Raw genomic sequence first — 20,508 nt, forward strand, 5'->3', positions numbered from 1 at the left:
TACCAAGGCAATTGTATTTTGTGATAAATTAGCTAATATAATTTCAATATATCCATGACTTAAAGATGGTAATTTTTGAAATTTGTTTTCATTTTTATTTTAAATCTGAGTTTATTTTAAACATCGCACTCTTTTGTTTAGTCTCTTTTACCACATGTGCAATATAACTTCTCTACCATGAAGATTCTAACTCCCTCAATCACTTTGCCTTGCATTTATCCAGCTTTTATCTTTCTCTATCATCAAATTAAACATATTTGCAGCTGGCTTCCATGTCTAGATCACTTATGCAGATTAGAAACAAAAAAGAGCCAAAACCCAGAAAGCTTTTGGACTATTCCCAAAATTGTCTATAAGTCTGACACACTTCCTTGGACATGTATTTTGCTTTATGTCTTAGAAAGTTCTTTGTCTATTGGCAAGTTTGTCCTTAACAATTCTATTACTCATCTCACATTTCTTTGTTTAAAAATAATTGTTTATAGAAAGAATTGAAAGCACTATTGAAATGTTGCCCAACATAAAGGAAAAGAGAGCTCAAAAGAACATAGGTTTAATTTCAGTCCAATTCTTGCTTAAATTTTTTTTTCCAACTAACTAAATCTCTAATTATTCTTCAGTGAATAAGAAAGAAGTTTCTGTTTGTTGTTGTTGTTGCTGTCCTTGTTGTTCTCAAAGAGTAGTGCTTGATGATCATTAAGTAATTGTCATGTCCCTAAGATACATTCAAGATGACACTTTATGGAGCTGTATTAGTTAGGATACAGGTTTTAGCTACTGTTATATAACAAAGATGCAAATATCACACTAGTTGCTATGGTTTAAATGTGTCTCCTAAAGTTCATGGGTTGGAAACGTATTCCCCTTAACAGTGTTAAGATGGACCTATATGTAGTGATTAGGCCATGAAGGCTCTACCCTTATGAATGGATTAATGCCATTATCATGGGAATGGATTTCTGACAAAAGGATGATCTCTCTCTCCCTCTATTGCACTTCTACCCTTCTGCCATGGGATGATGTTACAAGAAGGCCTTTGCCAGATGTGGCCAATTTTGGACTTCCAATTCTCTAGAGCCATAAGACAAATAAATCGCTGTTCATTATAAATTACCTGGTTTCAGATATTCTGTTATAGCAACAAGCAATGGACTAAGACAATGGCTTAAGAAAAATGTATTTTTCTCTCATGTCAAAATCTGAGGGAAGCAGTGCATGCTTCATATTAACTGCACAACATCAAGAAGCTCCTGTCCTTCACCTTTTTGCTCTTTCATCTTCAAAATGTTCTGTTCTAGGAAATCTTTGCCAGCTCCCACTACCACCTACAGATCCCAGACACTGGGAAGATAAAACATTCGAGGGGAGATCACGCCCTTTTATCTTAGAGGTTCAATCCAGAAGTTATAATTCTGCTGCTCATAAATCATTGGCCAAGAACTTAGTCATGTGGGCAAAACTAGTCACAAATCTTTAGCTTGGCAACCATGTGCACAACAAAAATTAAAGATACACTAAAAGACTAAGAGGAAGTGGATATTGGGAGACAATAAGCAATCTCTAGCACAGTAGCCATACATCTTTACTTCATTTGTTTAAATTAATCAAATATTTATTATTTATTTATATGCCTAGTATGTTGACAGATGGTTAAAAAAAGAGATCAACAAGAGAAGGTTTTTATTCCCAAATATATGTTGCTTCTGTCAGGTCAGTGAAACAAATATTCAAGCAAAAATGCAAATACATTTTGTTATAGTCTAAATTGCATATTAAAAGATTATAACACAAGGAGTGCATAGAAGTCTTGAAGGACAAGTAAGATTAGCCAAGAGAAGAGGAGACAGAAAAGTATTCCAGACAGAGAAATCAGAAAAAGTTAATGATTTGAGAAGAAATTGAGTTTAACTTACTTAATAACTTAAAGAAGTGTAGTGGAAGCAATAGCAAGAGTAATGGAAAGAATTTTTTATATTTTTCTAAAAAACTATGGGAAGGCCCAGAACAATTTGTAAGCATTTCCTCTTCGTCATCTATTAATCTAGTGTACCCCTGGACTTCTGCACCTACAAAATTGGGTCTATAAAAGCCCTTCAAAGATGTCCAAATGTTTTCAAAACCAAAAGTAAATTTGGTTACTAAACACAATTTTTCAAGGTTTTATCTATCCCATAATTTCACTCTTTTGTCTTTTATAAATATTATTTCAAAGACTTGTTGTGCTGATATTTAGTTATACGTGGTGGATGGTCCTTTCTTTTCTATTGGCATCATTTGTGATTGTATTATCATAATATTATTTTTGAATAGTTTTATCTTGGGCTTTCATTCAGAGTTATCTCTCTTTGAATTTTTAAAACCTATTTATCCAAATTTGGGGACTAAACATGACTATATTTAGAATTCCTTGGTTATAATAGTTTCAATTTCTCCCAATGTTAATTTTTTTCTGCTTAACTTTTTTATTTTTAATTATGATGAGTACATGATAGTTGTATATCTTTATCGGGTGCATGTGATGATTTGATATGGGCATATAATGTGAATTAATCAAATCAGGGTAATTGGAGTATCCATCACCTTAGACATTTAACATTTCTTTGTGTTAGGAACATTCCAATTCCACTCCTTTAGTTATTTTAAAGTATACCCTAAGTTATTATTGATTATAGTCACTTTGTTGTACTGTCAAATATTGTTCATTCTATCTATCTAACTATATTTTTGCACCCACTCTCAACGTTAATTTCATAAGATGCATATAACTTTTCATAATATTGGAAAATTTGGTAATAGAGTATATTATGTTCGAAAATGAAGTGAAAATATAGTGACCTCAAATAGGGATAACATTCATTTTCTGAGAGGGTACACATTTGATTTTTCAGTGATAATACAGGTTTTACATTGGGTTACAAATAATATGTTATACTTAAGCAATGGTGGTCATCACTGGTCCATTGTTCTAATTTCAAACTTGAGAAGATTGAGGTGTGTTGAGATGTGAGACTTCTAAAGTTACACAGTGATAAAGGACAGCATTACAGTCACATTGTAGCTCTCTTGACCACCATCTTTGAAGCTGTCCTTGAGACTTGGTCCCACCAATACTTAGTGGATAATGGGCTGAAAAGGATGGGTAGATTTAAGAATGAAATGAGAGTTGATTATATAAAACTTTTGTATTTTTACTTGCCACATACACTAAGCAAGTGGATTAAGTGGGCTAAACCACAGATTAAAGGAAAGAGATTAAAGACCAAATAGAAATATTCTCTCCACTTTTGGCACACTCTGTCACCAAATAACCCATATATTTTACTCTATTAATACATCATTATATGCATCAATTATATATGTATATTTACACACACACACACACAAACCAGTAAAAATATAGTAACCTTAGTTGTAAAAATTATAATCACTGAAGTAAATTCTATATATGAAAGTTTGAATATATTTATAACTTAAATACACTTTAACAGATGTCTTACTTCAACAGTTAGCCCAATTTGTAATTTCAAAGTATCAACTGGGAACTGTGGCTCATGCCTGTAATCCCAGTGATTCCAGTGGCTGAGGTGGGAGGATTGCTTGAGGTCAGGAGTTTGAGCCTAGCCTAAGCAACACAGCAAGACCCCAGTCTCTAAAAAAAGAAAAGAAAAAATTATCAAACTGATAATTTGATCATTGAATATAAGTTAATTATTATTATAACATAGCTTAACTGAGAAATCATCTTTTATAAATGGATAAAGAGTACAGCACCGCTTATTGAATCCAATGAATATTACCAGCAGCTGTGAAGGCAGAGCTCCTTATTAATTCTCATGGATATATTGGAACACTTGGTCCTCATTTAAACATCTCAAAGCAGTAATTTACTGTCCTCATCAAAGCTACAAAAAAGGTACAGGGAGGTTTTTGGGAAGATGGCGGATGAGAAACACCACCGGACAGAGTGTCTCTGCAGAAAAGACAGATTCTAGCAGAAATTAGAACAAAGAAGCAAGAACACAAGCCTACATCGGATGAGGGTTGGAAGGAGGGGTACCTGAGACCATGGGAGACTATACAGGAGGAGGTCACGCAGGAGAACTGGAAGCTGAGACCCCCCAGAGCAGCCCAGAGACCAGCGGGAAGTGTAGGTGGATCGGCCATTTCCCCTCCCCTGCATCCCGGACTGCTGGTGGGCTCCCCAGCCAGTGGAGAGACCTGCGAACACCAGCCCAGCGACAGCCGCTGCCAGTGAGCGGTAAGCCAGTAGCGGACGCGGCACCAGGCTCCCAACTCCCTCAGGGCACCTCCGTGTGCACAGACCCGAGCCACGCGGCAGGCGCCATATTGCCTCCTCCTCCCCTCCCCCAACCCTGCCCGTGGCCACCCAGAGAGACAAAGAGACAATATAGCCACCAGCCGGAGGCACCTATAGGGAACAGGATCTTCCCTTTTGGGGCCCTACAGCTGACTAAGGGGAACTCAGACTGTGAGCTCCCTACCCACCAGCCCTCCCAGGTGCTGCTGGCATGGTGATCCCAGGAGAACAGTGCAGACCCTGAGGTTGACAGACATAGACCCAGGGTGGGCTCCCTGTGGGTGAAATGGGACTGGTACTGCTCTCCCTGGTGGGGATACAGTTTGAACTCTGGGACCCAGAGGTCAGACCTGCAGACCACATCCCGTGCACCAAGGGCTCACATTGCCTAGGGCACAGTAGAGATATACGTGAACAGCCTACTGAGGTGTGTGTGTCTTCAGGGGCAGATCAGCGTCCTAGAGGGCAACCCTCCTCCCAATGGGAGGCTGTGCGCCCAGCCGAGGTGGCATTCCTGCACAGGGAACCTCCCCGCTGGCAGCACAGCCAGGGGAGGCCTGGTGACATGTGGTCTGGCCTGCTGGCAAAGGCCCAGGAGTAGCCACGGAGTTGGGGACAGTGGAAAGAAGCCAGGCCCGCTCCAGACTGCGAGTCTCAGACAGCCCCTCCCCCACACACAGACTCTCTGACTGAACGGGGCCATTCCAGCCCCTCCCTGACAGCTTTGCCTGGAAGCAGAGAACAGAACTTTGACCCCTGCTTGAAATTGGTGGTGCCTGAGGGCAGGCTTCCCCAACCCAGCTCTACCCAGACTCTCTCCTAGACCAGCCCTCACTGAAGGGGAGAAAAGGACACACCTGGAAGTCCCAGGGCCCCACCCACCACCTGAGGCACTAGAGTTCTCTCGACAGGAACAAGAGCTGATAACAGGACATAAAAACAACAGCATAGCCTGTTCCTCAAAGCAAGCGCCACCTACTGACAGGGAGAGCATCCTGCACACCCTTTTCACGACACCTACTGAATCATTATACAGGGAGTGGTCAAATCTCACCCACAGACACCACCTAACGGCTCAGAAACTAAACAAAGCGTGTGAATACCCAAACAAAAACCTAAAGAAAAGAAACAACAACTGATCCACATGGGAAGAAATCAGCGAAGGAACTCAGGAAATATGAAGAACCAAATGGAAAACACACCCCCAAAGAGGAGCCCTACCCCCCTAGAAATGGGCACCAACCAAAATCAGACAACCAAAATGACAGAAGAGGAATTTCGTATGTGGATCATAAGAACATTCACCAAACTGCAACAAGAACTCAATAACCAACACAAAGAAACCACAAAAAGCCTCCAGGATCTAGAAAAAAAGTTCACTAAAGAAATAGACACAATGAAGAAAAGTTTAACCGAACTCCTGGAAATGAAGAATCAAGTCAGGGAACTACAAAATACAGTGGAAAGTCTCAAGAACAGGGTAGATCAAACTGAAGAAAGAATCTCCGAGATTGAAGATAACACCCTCCAATTAAATAAACAGTCACAGAAATAGAGCAGAGAAACAAGAGAAAAGAGCAAAGACTACAAGAGATGTGGGATTATGTGAAGAAACCTAATGTGAGGGTCAAGGGGTTACCAGAAGGGGAAGAAGACAACACTCACGGTTTGGACAAGCTATTTGGAGATATAACAGAGGACAATTTCCCAGGCCTTGCTCAAAATCTCGATATACAAGTTCAAGAAGCTTAGAGGACCCCTGGGAGATTCAATGAAAACAGGAAGACATCACGACATGCAGTCATCAGACTGACCAAAATATCAACTAAAGAGGCCCTTATGAGCTGTAAGACGAAAGAAGCAAATGACATACAAGGGAAAGCCAATTTTAATAACACCAGACTTCTCTAATGAGACTTTACAAGCAAGGAGAGACTGGGGCCCCATTCTCACTCCTTTGAAACAAAACAATGCACAGCCTAGAATCTTATTCCCTGCAAAACTAAGCTTCATATATGAAGGAGAAATAAAGATATTCTCAGAGAAGCAAAGGCTCAGAGAATTCACCAAGACAAGACCAGCCCTACAAGAAGTACTCAAAACAGCATTACGCACAGAGCATCATAAAAATAACCCACGAATATAAAAACAACCAAAACCCAAAGATATTAAAGGCCAGATATTACAATGGCTCAAGACAGAAATCATAGCAACAACATCCAACCCAACAGAATGAACAGTAATCTACCTTACCTATCAGTTCTCTCAATAAATGTGAATGGCTTAAACTCTCCATTCAAGAGACATAGGCTGGCTGAATGGATAAGAAAATAAAGGCCAAGTATATGCTGCTTTCAGGAAACACATCTAACCTGCAAGGATGCATATAGACTAAAAATAAATGGGTGGAGATCAGTACTCCAAGCAAATAGAAGCCCAAAGAAGGCTTTCATGGCAGTTCTAATTTCAGACAATTTAGTTTTTAAACCAACAAAAGTAGTGAAAGACTAAGAAGGTCATTATATAATGGTGAAGGGCACAGTTCAACAAGAAGAGATAACAATTTTAAATATATATGCACCCAACTTAGGTGCACCCAGATTCATAAAGCAAACCTTACTGGAGCTAAGCAAATGGATTAATAGCAACTCCATAATCGCCAGAGATTTCAACACCCCACTGACAGCACAAGACAAATCCCCTAAACAGAAAATTAATAAAGAAATAATAGACTTAAACAAAACTCTAGAACAATTGGGTCTGACTGACATTTACAGAACATTCTACCCCAAATCCACTGAATATATGTTCTTCTCAACAGCACACGGGACATTCTCTAAGATTGACCATATCCTAGAACACAAAGTAAACCTCAAGAAATTTAAAAAAATAGAAATCATACCATGTATCTTCTCAGATCACAGTGGAATAAAAGTAGAAATCAAAAGTAACAGAAACTCACATTTCTACACAAAAACGTGGAAATTAAACAACCTCCTACTAAAGGATTACTTCATAAATGAAGAAATCAAGATGGAAATAAAAAAATTCTATGAGAAAACGACAATGGAGAGACAAGTTATCAACTCCTCTGGGACACAGCTAAAGCAGTTCTGAGAGGAAAGTTTATCTCCATAAATGCCTATAACCAAAAGACAAAAAGATCACAAATAGATAATCTAACGAAACGACTCCAAGAGCTAGAAAAAGAACAGACCAGCCCCAAATCCAGCAGAAGAAGTGAAATCAACAAGATCAAATCAGAACTAAACGAAATTGAAAACAGGGAAGCTATTCAGGAGATTAACAAAACAAAAAGTTGGTTCTTTGAAAAAATAAACAAAATTGACATGCCACTGGCTAAGCTAACAAAAAGCAGAAAAGAGAAATCTCTAATAAGCTCCATCAGGAACAAAAAAGGAGATATCACAACTGATCCCAAAGAGATACAAGATATAATTTATGAGTACTACAAAAATCTTTATGCACACAAACTGGAACACTTGGAGGAAATGGACAAATTTCTAGAAACACACAGCCTCCCTAGGTTCAATCAGGAAGAAATAGATTCCCTGAACAGACCAATCTCAACAGCTGAAATAGAAACAGCAATTAAAAATCTCCCTAAAAAGAAAAGTCCTGATCCAGATGGCTTCACACCCGAATTTTACCACACTTACAAAGAACTAGTACCTATCTTGCAGAAACTATTCCACAACATCGAGAAGAACGGAAACCTCCCCGACACCTTTGATGAAGCGAATATTACTCTGATACCAAAACCAGGAAAGGATGCAACAAAAAAAGAAAACTACAGACCAATATCCCTAATGAATATAGATGCAAAAATTTTCAACAAAATCTTAGCTAACCGAATCCAGACGCTTATCAAAAAAATAATGCATCATGACCAAGTAGGCTTCATCCCAGGGATGCAGGGATGGTTCAACATATGTAAATTTATAAATGCAATTCATCACATAAACAGAAGCAAAAACAAAGACCACATGATTCTTTCAATAGATGCAGAAAAAGCTTTTGACAAAATTCAACACCCTTTCATGATACGAACACTTAAGAAAATAGGCATAGAAGGGACATACCTAAAAATGATACAAGCCATATATGACAGATCCATAGCCAACATCATACTGAATGGGGAAAAATTGAAATCATTCCCACTTAGACCTGGAACCAGACAAGGCTGCCCACTATCTCCACTTCTGTTCAACATAGTGCTGGAAGTCCTGGCTATAGCAATCAGACAGGAAAGTGGAATTAAAGGTATCCAAATAGGGGCAGAAGAGATCAAACTTTCACTGCTTGCTGATGATATGATATTGTATCCAGAAAACCCCAAAGATTCAACCAAGAAACTCCTGGAACTGATCAATGAATTTAGTAAAGTCTCAGGATACAAAATCAATACACAGAAATCAGAGGCATTCATATATGCCAACAACAATCTAATTGAGAACCAAATTAAAGACTCAATACCCTTCACAATAGCAACAAAGAAATTAAAGTACCTAGGAGTATACTTAACCAAGGATGTAAAAGACCTCTACAGGGAGAACTATGAAACACTGAGGAAGGAAATAGCAGAGTATGTAAACAGATGGAAATCCATTCCGTGCTCGTGGATCGGCAGACTCAACATCATCAAAATGTCTATACTACCCAAACTGATCTACAGATTCAATGCAATACCTATTAAAATCCCAGTAGCATTCTTCACAGGTATTGAAAAAATAATTTTACACTTTGTATGGAACCAAAGAAGACCCCGAATATCAAGAGCAATTCTAGGCAACAAAAACAAAATGGGAGGCATTAATATGCCAGATATCAAAGTATACTACAAAGCTGTAGTAATTAAAACAATATGGTATTGGCACAAAAATAGGAATATTGACCATTGGAACAGATGTGAGAATCCTGATAAAAAACCATCCTCATATAGCCATCTAATCTTTGACAAAGCAGACAAAAACATACGCTGGGGAAAAGAATCCCTTTTCAATAAATGGTGCTGGGAAAACTGGATAGCCACTTGTAGAAGGCTAAAGCAGGACCCACACCTTTCACCTCTCACAAAAATCAACTAACACTGGATAACAGACTTAAACCTAAGGTATGAAACTATTAGAATTCTAGAGGAAAAAATTGGAAAAACTCTCCTAGACATCGGCCTAGGCAACGAGTTTATGAAAAAGTCCCCAAAGGCAATCACAGCAGCAACAAAAATAAATAAATGGGACATGATCAAACTACAAAGCTTCTGCACAACCAAAGAAATAGTCATGAAAGTAAACAGACAACCTACAGAATGGGAGAAAATTTTTGCATCCTACATATCCGATAAAGGGCTGATAACTAGAATATACTTAGAACTCACGAAAATCAGCAAGAAAAAAATCAAATAACCCCATTAAAAAGTGGGCAAAGGACTTGAACAGAAACTTTTCTAAAGAAGACAGAAGAATGTTCAACAAACATATGAAAAAATGCTCATCATCTCTAATCATCAGGGAAATACAAATCAAAACCACAATGAGATATCACTTAGCCCCAGTGAGAATGGCCTTTATCAAAAAGGCTCCAAACAACAAATGCTGGTGTGGATGCAGAGTGAGAGGAACACTTCTACACTGCTGGTGGGACTGAAAACTAATTCAACCTCTGTGGAAAGCAATATGGAGATACCTTAAAGCAATACAAGTGAATCTACCATTTGATCCAGCAATCCTATTGCTGGGCATCTACCCAAAAGATCCAATGACATTCTACAAAAAAGACACCTTCACTCGAATGTTTATTGCAGCACAATTCATAATTGCAAGGCTGTGGAAACAGCCCAAGTGCCCATCAATCCAAGAATGGATTAATAAAATGTGGTATATGTATACCATGGAGTACTATTCAGCTCTAAGAAACAATGGTGATATAGCACATCTTATATTTTCCTGGTTAGAGCTGGAACCCATACTACTATGTGAAGTATCCCAAGAATGGAAAAACAAGCACCACATATATTCACCAGCAAACTGGTATTAACTGAGTAGCACCTAAGTGGACACATAGGTACTACTGTAATAGGGTATTGGGCAGTGGGGAGGGGGGAGGCGGGTGGGTATATACATACATAATGAGTGAGATGCTTACCATCTGGGGGATGGTCATGCTGGAAACTCAGACTTTTGGTGGGAGGGGGGAAAGGGCATTTATTGAAACCTTAAAATCTGTACCCCCATAAAAAAGGTACAAAATCCAATCCTGTTTAAGCAGGAAAATCAAGAGATAATATGAATTATGAAAAGCGAGATCTTCTAATGCAGACTTCAATATTTTAAAATATGTGTTAAATCTCACCAAACAGGAATTGTTGTAATGAAAATATTCAAGAATATCTGGGACAGGAGCGGTGTCTCACGCCTGTAATCCTAGCACTCTCGGATTGCTGGAGGTCAGGAGTCGGAAAATAGCCCGAGCAAGAGCGAGACCGGTCTCTATTATAAATAGAAACAAATTAATTGGCCAAATAAAAATAGGTATAGAAAAAATTAGCCGGGCATGGTGGCACATGCCTGTAGTCCCAGCTACTTGGGAGGCTGAGGCAGTAGGATTGCTTGAGCCCAGGAGTTTAAGGTTGCTGTGAGCTAGGCTGATGCCATGGCACTCACTCTAGCCTCGCTTTTGAGACAAAGTGGGACTCTGTCTCAAAAAAAAAAAGAATATCTGCAGAGGACAGCTTAAATATGTGGGTCCACAACCCCTAGGCAGTGGACTGGTACCAGGAACTAGGCTGCACAGCAGGAGGGAAGCAGCAGGTGAGAGAGAAGTTTCATCTGTATTTAAAGTGCTCCCCATTGCTCACATCACCGCATAAGCTCCGCCTCCTGTCAGATCAGTGATAGCATTGGATTCTCATAGGAGCACAAACCCTACTGTAAACTGCACATGTGAGGGATCCAGGTTGCGGGCTCTTTATGAGAATCTAATGCCTAATGATCTGAGGTGGAGCTGAGACACTGATGCTAGCACTGGGGAGAGGCTGCAAATACAGATTATCATTAGGAGAGAGGTTTGACTGCACAGAGACCATAATAAATCAATTGCTTGCAGACTCTCTTCAAAACTCTCAGTGAGTTGCAAGTGACAATGTTATAATAATAGAAATAAAATGCACGATAAATGTAATGTACTTGAATCATCCCTAAACCAGCCCCATCTTTCACTCTCCCTGGTATGTGGAAAAATTTTCTTCCATGAAATTTGTCCCTGGTGTTAAAAATTTGGGGACTGCTAGCTTAAAGGTCTTAGCACAAGTTTTATAAAACTTCTCCAAATGGGGTTTTAAAATGTATGCAAACATTTGAAAACAGAACTTTCAAAGCCTCAATATATCTGTGTAAAATATTTAATGATCATATTTCTGAATTTTGTTTTCCTTTTATTTTTAGATTTATTGCTTTTACCAAAACTATGAAAAAAGCATACAAAATACAACCTTATTTAAGGAGAGATTTTATTATCTAACTTTATATAACATATCAGGATGGTATATGTTTTTAAAATAATGAATATATCAAATTTATAATCTTGGCACTTTATGTCCTAAATCTGGTTGCATGTAAAAACATGAACAGAAAACATTAATTCAAAAATGCAAAAGCAATGAGGTTCTTCCAGCCTATATTATCAGCTCTTCGATCTTCACTATAGTTAGCTCTGTTTCCATATCATGTAGCTAAACTTTCATTTTCTTCCTAAAGATTCAACATTGAACATGCAATTTTACTAAATTGCATCTGTTTTCCCCTTTTTTCATTGGTTTCACAAAGGCTTCTAAGCTTATGAAATATGTGTGTACCTAGGAACTGAAGATCAAAGCATAAGATGATATAGCTCTAATATTTATAAAATATAATTGCTTAATCACCATTTTAGACCAATACACAATAGATTACCTTCTTATTGATTGACTGAATATACCTCTGGGTTAAAAAAAAAAAAAAACCTCAATGAAGTGTTAATTGTTCAACATTAAAATTATGCAATAACATTTTTAAAAATTTTAAGAAAATAGCCTAGAAGGTAACTTCTAACATTTATGTGACATACTACATTATTTTTTAAATGTAGTACATGACAAGAATATTATTCTATAATTAATCTTTAGTCAAGTTAGCCTGAATATATTTATCTTAATAAAATATATATTAATGTACGAGACATTGTACGGTTGTTGCTCAGTATCCATGGGAGATTTGTTTTAGGACATTCCATTAATACCAAAATCCACAGATGATCAAGTCCCTGATATAAAATTGTGAAGTATTTGCATATAACCTATACACACCCTCTCATATACTTTAACTCATTTGTAGATTACTTGTACTAACTAATACAATGCAAATGTTATATAATAGTTGTTATACTATAGTGTTTAGGGAATAATGGAAAGAAAAATGCCTGTATGTGTTTACTAAAGAGGCAATTTTTAAAAAAAATATATATATATTTTATTTCAGCATATTAAAAAGCTACCAAGGTTTTGGTTACATATAATGCTCTGCCCCATCCCAGTCAGAGCTTCAAGCCCCCTCCATCCCCCCGACAGTGTGCTCTACACCCATTGGGTGTAAATATACCCATCCCTGCCACCTGCCTCATGCCAGATGAATGTACTAATAAATGTGCACATAAGCATTGATCAGTTAATATCAATTTGATGGTGAGTACATGTGGTGCTTGTTTTTCCATTCTTGTGATACTTCGCTTAGTAAAATGGCTCCAGTTCTATCCAGGAATACAAGAGGTTCCATATCACCCTTGTGTTTGTGCCTGAGTAGAACTCCACGGTATACATATACCACATTTTCTTAATCCACTCATATTGATGGGCACTTGAGTTGTTTCCACATCTTTGCAATTGTGAATTGTGCTGCTATAAACGTTCTAATGCCAATGTCTTTCTTATAGAATGTCTTTTTTTTCCCTTTGGATTGATGCCCAGTAATGGAATTGTTGGATCAAATGGTAGTTCTACTTGTAGCTCTTAGAGGTATCTCCATATTTCCTTCCACAGAGGTTGTACTAGTTTTGCAGTCCCAGTAGCAGTGTATGAGCATCCCTATCTCTCTGCATCCATGTCAACATTTATTGTTTTGGGACTTTTTGATAAAGAGAAGGGAGAAAAGGTTTATTCTTGGATAAATGGAATAAGATCCCTTATTGGCTTGGGGGCTGGGCTAGTCATTTTCTGTGAGGCACATGTCCCAGGCCGGGAAAGCCACTTGTAGCGCATACACACACACACACACACACACACACACACACACACACTGATATCCTGAGTTCTGCAGTGATGATGGCTTATGTGAGTGGAGAAGACAAACTATGAGGTCTCCCACAATTTGGAGTGCCTTGAGGAGCCAATTCCCAGCCGGCCTTTAATGGGGCAGTGCCAGCCTTAGTTAGTGGGTGTTTCTGACATGCCTGGCGCCTTGCTGAAGATACAAAAGTGAATAAGATCATTCCTGCCTTTAAGGAGTTTACATTCCGCTAGAGAACACCAGGCTTAAAAACTGGCTATCCTTCCTACGTACACCCTAAACCTCGTCAAAACTGATGCAGATGCATAGTCACATCAGACTTTCCTTATGACAAAGGGAACGCTCTTGCAATACAACTGTCTGAGAGACAGTCTACAAAATGGCCCACTGACTGAGGTGTAAGGTGAATGGTCATGTTTGTAATACGAATCTCTTTTTCAAACATGTATTCTCTGCTTACTCCATACAAGCAAGCCAGAGGCTAAAAATTCAAGGATAAATAAGGCCCCCATGTTGACTTCAAAAAGCTGACATTTATTCCAGGGTACTAACACATTCACAGTTTTAATATGATGTGTATTCTATTAGAAAAGCACATTAGGGGCAAAAAAGAGGATATCTGGGCTACTCAGGAGGCTGGGGGAATGCCAAGCTGAGTCTTCAAAAATGCATAAGAAGCAACCTGATCAGATAAGGCAACACAGGACAAGTGACCGGCATATGCAAAGGCTTGGAGGAATTAAACCATTCTAAAATCTCCTGCCAAATGTTCCTTCAAGGTTCCTCATTTAGAAGCCCCATGCTGCTAATGGTGCTGCTGCCGCCACTACCACTATGACCAACCACAGTCTACAATGACATAATGTGGAAACCTCCACATCTCTCAGGGCACTAGTTATCTTTGGCCTTTCCCTCCAAAGCCTTCATGAGTATTTCTTGAGTATTTCATGGTCTACTTGTTATATGGAACAATTGGTTGGTCAGACAGATACATAAGAGGCCTCTCACATTCTCACCAATCACGGGGGATCCTTAAAGCAGGGATTTCCAGCCTCAGGGGGATGGGAAGGAAAAGTAAGGTAAGAGAATAGAGAATGGAGTGCATAAAAAAATTCCAGGGAGTTGCCTGGGAAGGCCATGAGGAAACTTTCCAGGAAGATGGAAAAGCTCTATATCATGATAGAGATGTGGGTTACAGAAGCATATTCATTTGTCAAAATTGAATCCTTAAAATATATGCATAAATGCTGCCTTTTAAGAAACTGTAAAAAGATAATAATAAAATCAGGTGGAAGGTGAACAGTGGGCAGACAAAGGAAGGAAACAATAATGGGAAATGCTGATCATCGTGACAGAGGGAGGATGGATTCCTATACTATTCTGTTCACTGCATGCTGTACATGTAAAGACTATATTCTTTGTCATGTGTGGCCACCAAAGTCTCTCTTCTGTTAGCTCAGTGGTCAGCTAGTGATTGGGCAGAGACATTCCTAAACACTGGAACCAAGAAAAAACAAAACAAAAAAGAAAGAAAAATGAAACTATTCTTGGAGTCTTTGCATACTGGCTCTGTGTTGGGGCACTCCTTCAACTCTTAGCCAGGCCATTTGCAATTCTGCCTTAGCCTTCACTTCCTGCTCACAGGGAACCTAAGGTCAGGCACAAGTGAAAGCTTAGGGTCTTTCCAGGTCTTCCCTTCTCATTGATGACAAAAAATAATTTATGCTTTGTTTCAATGGTTATTATATCATTTCTCCACCACCAAGCACACTGTAAAACATGTAATTGTGCTTTCCTGTAAGATAGGTAGAGAAATAGTCAACATATGAAAGGAGTTAAATTTGACCAATTAATAAATGGTCAATTAACAACAGCTGCTGAATATTTGGAATTTTCTTTTGTATTAATACATCTAATAACAAATGAAATAAATAGTAACGGTCCATTTTAGGAAATGAAAAAATATATAAATTAAAAGAGTGACGAGAAAACACAATTTAAGAATCCACAGAACACTTTTAACATTTTGAGGTATAGCCTGCCAGTTATAGAGAAGAATAAGTATGTGGAAGTTTTTAAATTCCACTTCTGTCACTTAACTAGTTGTGTCATCTTGTGCCAATTGTATGATTTCTCAGAGCCTCAGTTTATTTTTAAAGAAGAGTAATAATGCATAAGATTGATTTGAGAATCAAATGAATCATACACATAAATTTCTTAAACAAATATTTGGCACATACTACTTCAATGGATGTTATCTATGTGTTTATGAATGTGCATATTTTGTATGCATAGCTCACTGGAGAAAAATGAAGGATCATATCATACAGATAAAGTGAAAAATATATTTTCTATTTTTACACTAAATTGAAAAAATATATATTTTATGTTCTTCAAGACAAAAGGTCAGCAATCTTTTCTATAAAAAGCCAGATAGTAAATATTTTAGGCTTTAAGTGCTACATGGTCTCTATTATAGACATTCAACTGTGCCATTATGGCACAAAAGCAGATATTGACAACATTTAACATACTGCCTTAGCTCTTTTCCAATAAAACTTTATTTATAAACACAGGCAATGGGCTAAATTTGGTCCACATGCTGCAGTATATTGATCTCTGATCTAGAGCATCAGTTTTTTCCTGCATAGTATTACAAAATTTGTAATATTCAATTCTTGGACATAGAGATTTTTTTCCTAAAATTTGCTTTCACAAACCATTGTGCCTATCCCAGATTATTTCTTTAGGTAAACTGCTATATGCAAAAGCTTTCATCACACATGCCTTGCCATCCAGAAAGTGTGTGCCAAATTACATTCACTCACATCACTGTTTGAGACCATCACTTTCCTAAAACATTGGCCTAAACTGGACATTTGTTTTGCAGTGATGGTCTTAGATGTTCTAGTTATACTAAATTACCATTATTTAAAATAAAAGCAATAACTACAGTCGTCTGCAGGGGATTTGTTCCAGGTCTCCCATAAACCCAAGTCTGCCGATGCTGAAGTCCCTTACGTAAAATGGTGTAGTGAATGCATACAACCTGTGCATATCCTCACATATACTTTAAATCATCACTAGATTATTCCTAATACTTAATACAACATAGATGCTGTGTAAATAGTTGCTATACTGTTTTTTACTTGAATTATTGTTGTATTGTTGTTTTTTAGTTATTTACGTTTTTAAAAATATTTCTGATTCATAGTTGGTTGAATCCATGGATGTAGAGTCCATAGATATGGAGGGCTGACAGTATTGATTATTTTCATTTCAAATTTAAATACAATTTATAAAACAAATACTTGCTGGTTATTTCTAATGAAAGTGGCTTTATTTTTAATTATTTTTAATTTTTTCTCATTGAAATATAAATTAAAAATAGAAAAGGAAAAAATCATCTGAAACCTTCCTTTTCCATGATAACTCTGGAAAGTTTTCTCCTAGAAAGCATGTCTTTTTCTTATCACACTTGTAAATAAACACCTAAAATAGTGCTTAGAATGTGATATCCAATGATATCTGTTAGAGGAATAAATAACATTAATTTTAGTGATTATTCTTTTATCCATCTCTCAATACACACATAAATACACATACCAGTCACTTTAAAAAATATTTGCTCACATTACTTTTTGCCTCCTAGCATGTTGCTCCCACATTTCTTCCCACCTAGAGAAAACTACTGTCAACAGCTGGTTAAGCATATTCATATGTACATGTTGGTAGCTACAATGGTTAAACAAAACTACGTTTCTATCATATAGAATTCTCAGTTTTTCTTTTGCTTTTTTGAATGCATCAAAGCCAAAGGTTAATTGCTACTTTTACTCTTCTCTCAAATAATATGACAACTTACCATACTATTATTAATAATATCACTTCATTTTGCTTCCTCTCTGTTTATTCCTATTACATGTTAATATTGTTCTTTTGTGTAGCTATTGCTTATTTAAATTCATCATATTCACAGCTTTCTTGAATCTTTATTTTTTCCTCCAGCCTGAGGGCCAAGTGAGTTCTTGACTTTGCACAGGAAAGAATTCAAAAGTGGGTTGACAGAGTAAGGCAAAAGCAAGTTTATTGAAGTAAGAAAAGTAACAAGAAAGGAGGTTACCCTTTGGTCCTCTATGGACAGGATAGAGGCTATATATCAGAGCAACAGAGAGTAGAACTTTGTGAAGGTCTGGGATCTTATTTAATACCTTCTATTTAATTTTATGTTAAGTAGAGGAAAGATTATTCATAAAATTTTGGGGAAGGGGTGGGGAATTCCTGGAACGGAGGTTCCCTCCACTTTCTAAACCATACAGAGTAACTTCTAGGAGTTGCCATGGCATTTGTAAACTGTCATGGTGCTGATGGGAGTTTCTGTTAGTATACTAATACATCATAGGCGGGGTGTAATGAGCAGTGAGGGTAACTTGAGGTCATTTTTTGTAGCCATCTTGCTTCTGCCTGGTTTTGGCCAGCTCTGTGTACTGCCTCCTATTTTATCAGAGACACTGGTTCAGGTCTCATAACTTCTTATGGAGCAGGGTCTGCAAGTTCCCTATGTCACCTGAGTCTCTACAACCTTCCTCAAGAGGTGGGTGGTGGGGACATTTTTACGTCTCTTTCCTCAAACTGCCATAACCCAGTAGGCACCATTTACATAGAATACTCTATGAATGATGTCCCCAGAGGTATACTACACTGAGCCATGGATTCACTCTTACCCTTTGAAGTATCAGCTTATTCTGTGGAGAATGTCCTACTCGTCTCCCCCTCAGTCTTAACTTCAGTCTTCCCTTCTTGGGTCTGCCAAAATTAAAGTCCATGTTCAAATACTCTAAAAGCAAAAGAACATGTTGTGCACTGCGGCTTCTTTTAACTCCTTGGATTTCTGTTTATCCTGATATTTTGCTTTTTTGAAGTTGATTTTAAAAATATTTAAATAAAAGAATACTGATAGAATGCTTTAAATTTATTCTGAATCCTCCCTGCTCCCTTCTTTTCCTCTCTCCTTGTTACCCTCCACCATAACCCCTAGCTTTCAGTTATTATAACAAGTTTGGTAGCTTTTGATTCTTGTCATTTATTAATTCCATTGCAATTAGTTTTCTCTTGTAATGAGTTTTTCACTTATAGTTTAAGAATGCTTAATTATAACTTATAAACTCATATTCCCTTTATTACTATTCATTTAGATGTTTTTACAAAATATTATATTACCAAAATACTATAACAGTTTTTATGCAATGAATATCAAAACGCATAGGTCTTAAAGAATTATAACATCAGTTTCTTTTGTTAATGAGTAAATAACTCAGGCAAATTTGGAATCCTTAATATGTACAACATAGGTCCTCTTCTCTCAGAACAGCTATTGTCATTAAATTTCATACACATTCAGACCATTCTTTTTACTTTTACTTTATGTGCATGTATTTATAAATAATATATGGCATTGTGTTTTAGAGGCATCATATACCAAGCAACATCCTACAATCTGTTTTTCTTTTTCACTCAATATTATTCGAGCTCTATCCATGCTGTTAAATATAAATCTTACTTATTCATTTTAATTGCTCTAAAGTGTTCCACCAATAAACATACTATAAATTACATATTCATTTCCTTATTGATGACACTTGAAATGTTTCCCATTCTTCACTATTATGTGCAAGGAGCTTGCAGTAAGAAGTCTTCATATGTACCTATGCCAGACCTTCTTTTGGATGTAAGCCAAAGAGCAAGATTGCTGGGCAATGGAGTATGTACATTTTCAGCATCTTTAGGTATTGCCAAACTGTTGCCCATAGTACTGACACATGCAGTTCAGGAAGATCTTATTTGCCCATCCTTGCTTTGTATAACTTAATTTTTGAAAATCTAATGAGCATGAAGTATTTTATTGAGCACCTTTCATGTTAATTATTTTTCAGATTTTTTTCTTCTATGAACTGTCTTATCATAATCTGCAATGTGGTTGGGATTTCTAAATTATTTCCTAGTTATAAACATTAAATCCACTGATATATTTCCAGTAGATCTGAATCCATGCATATTTCTGCAATACTATGCTTTGAACAATTGGAAAATATTGATTCACTGAGTATTACTGATCTTTCCTATGTCAAAGCATATGGTTATGCAATATAAAAAAGTAACAAAAATAATACTTATTAAATTACCACCAATCACTCCAGAAAAGGCTTTTGTTGCTGGGAAACTCTAGAACACACAGTGACAGATACATGTTTTCCAAAATTCTAATTTTCATCTGAAATCTTAAATGTTATCCTTAGCCATAATGACAATTGTTTTCCCAGAAAGGCAGGCATACTATATTCATTTTTGAATTTTATAGAAATATCTGCCAAACACCCAAGTATGCCTATTAGTCATTCTTTTCAAGTAAAAATTGTGTTCAATTACAATTAAAAAATGGCTAGTTTAGATGGCAACTCAATCACACAAACGTTTTTCTTCACTATGAATATTGTACTTCAATATATAGCAGAAGGGATCTGTGTGTATTTCTCATACTGTCATTCATAATATTTAAAAGATATGTATGCCTGGGGCAAGATTTTAAAAAATTAGTATTTTTAATGCTTCATCAAGGACATTTTTAAGTTCAACTGCTCTTATCTATTGTAAGTGCATGGCATTCAATGTGTATCTGATGAATATAATGACTACAGTTTGAATATCCATATATGCAGATACTTGAAATCCTACCAGCAGTTTGTTGATTGAGTGGCATTGCAGTTTGTTGATATCAATTCAGAAGGTCAACAAACACAAACAAGCAAATAATATGTTAGCATAATTATGAAATCATCTTTAATCTAATGGATC

Source organism: Microcebus murinus, chromosome 9, assembly GCF_040939455.1.
Source record: "Microcebus murinus isolate Inina chromosome 9, M.murinus_Inina_mat1.0, whole genome shotgun sequence".
Taxonomy (NCBI): Eukaryota; Metazoa; Chordata; class Mammalia; order Primates; family Cheirogaleidae; genus Microcebus; species Microcebus murinus.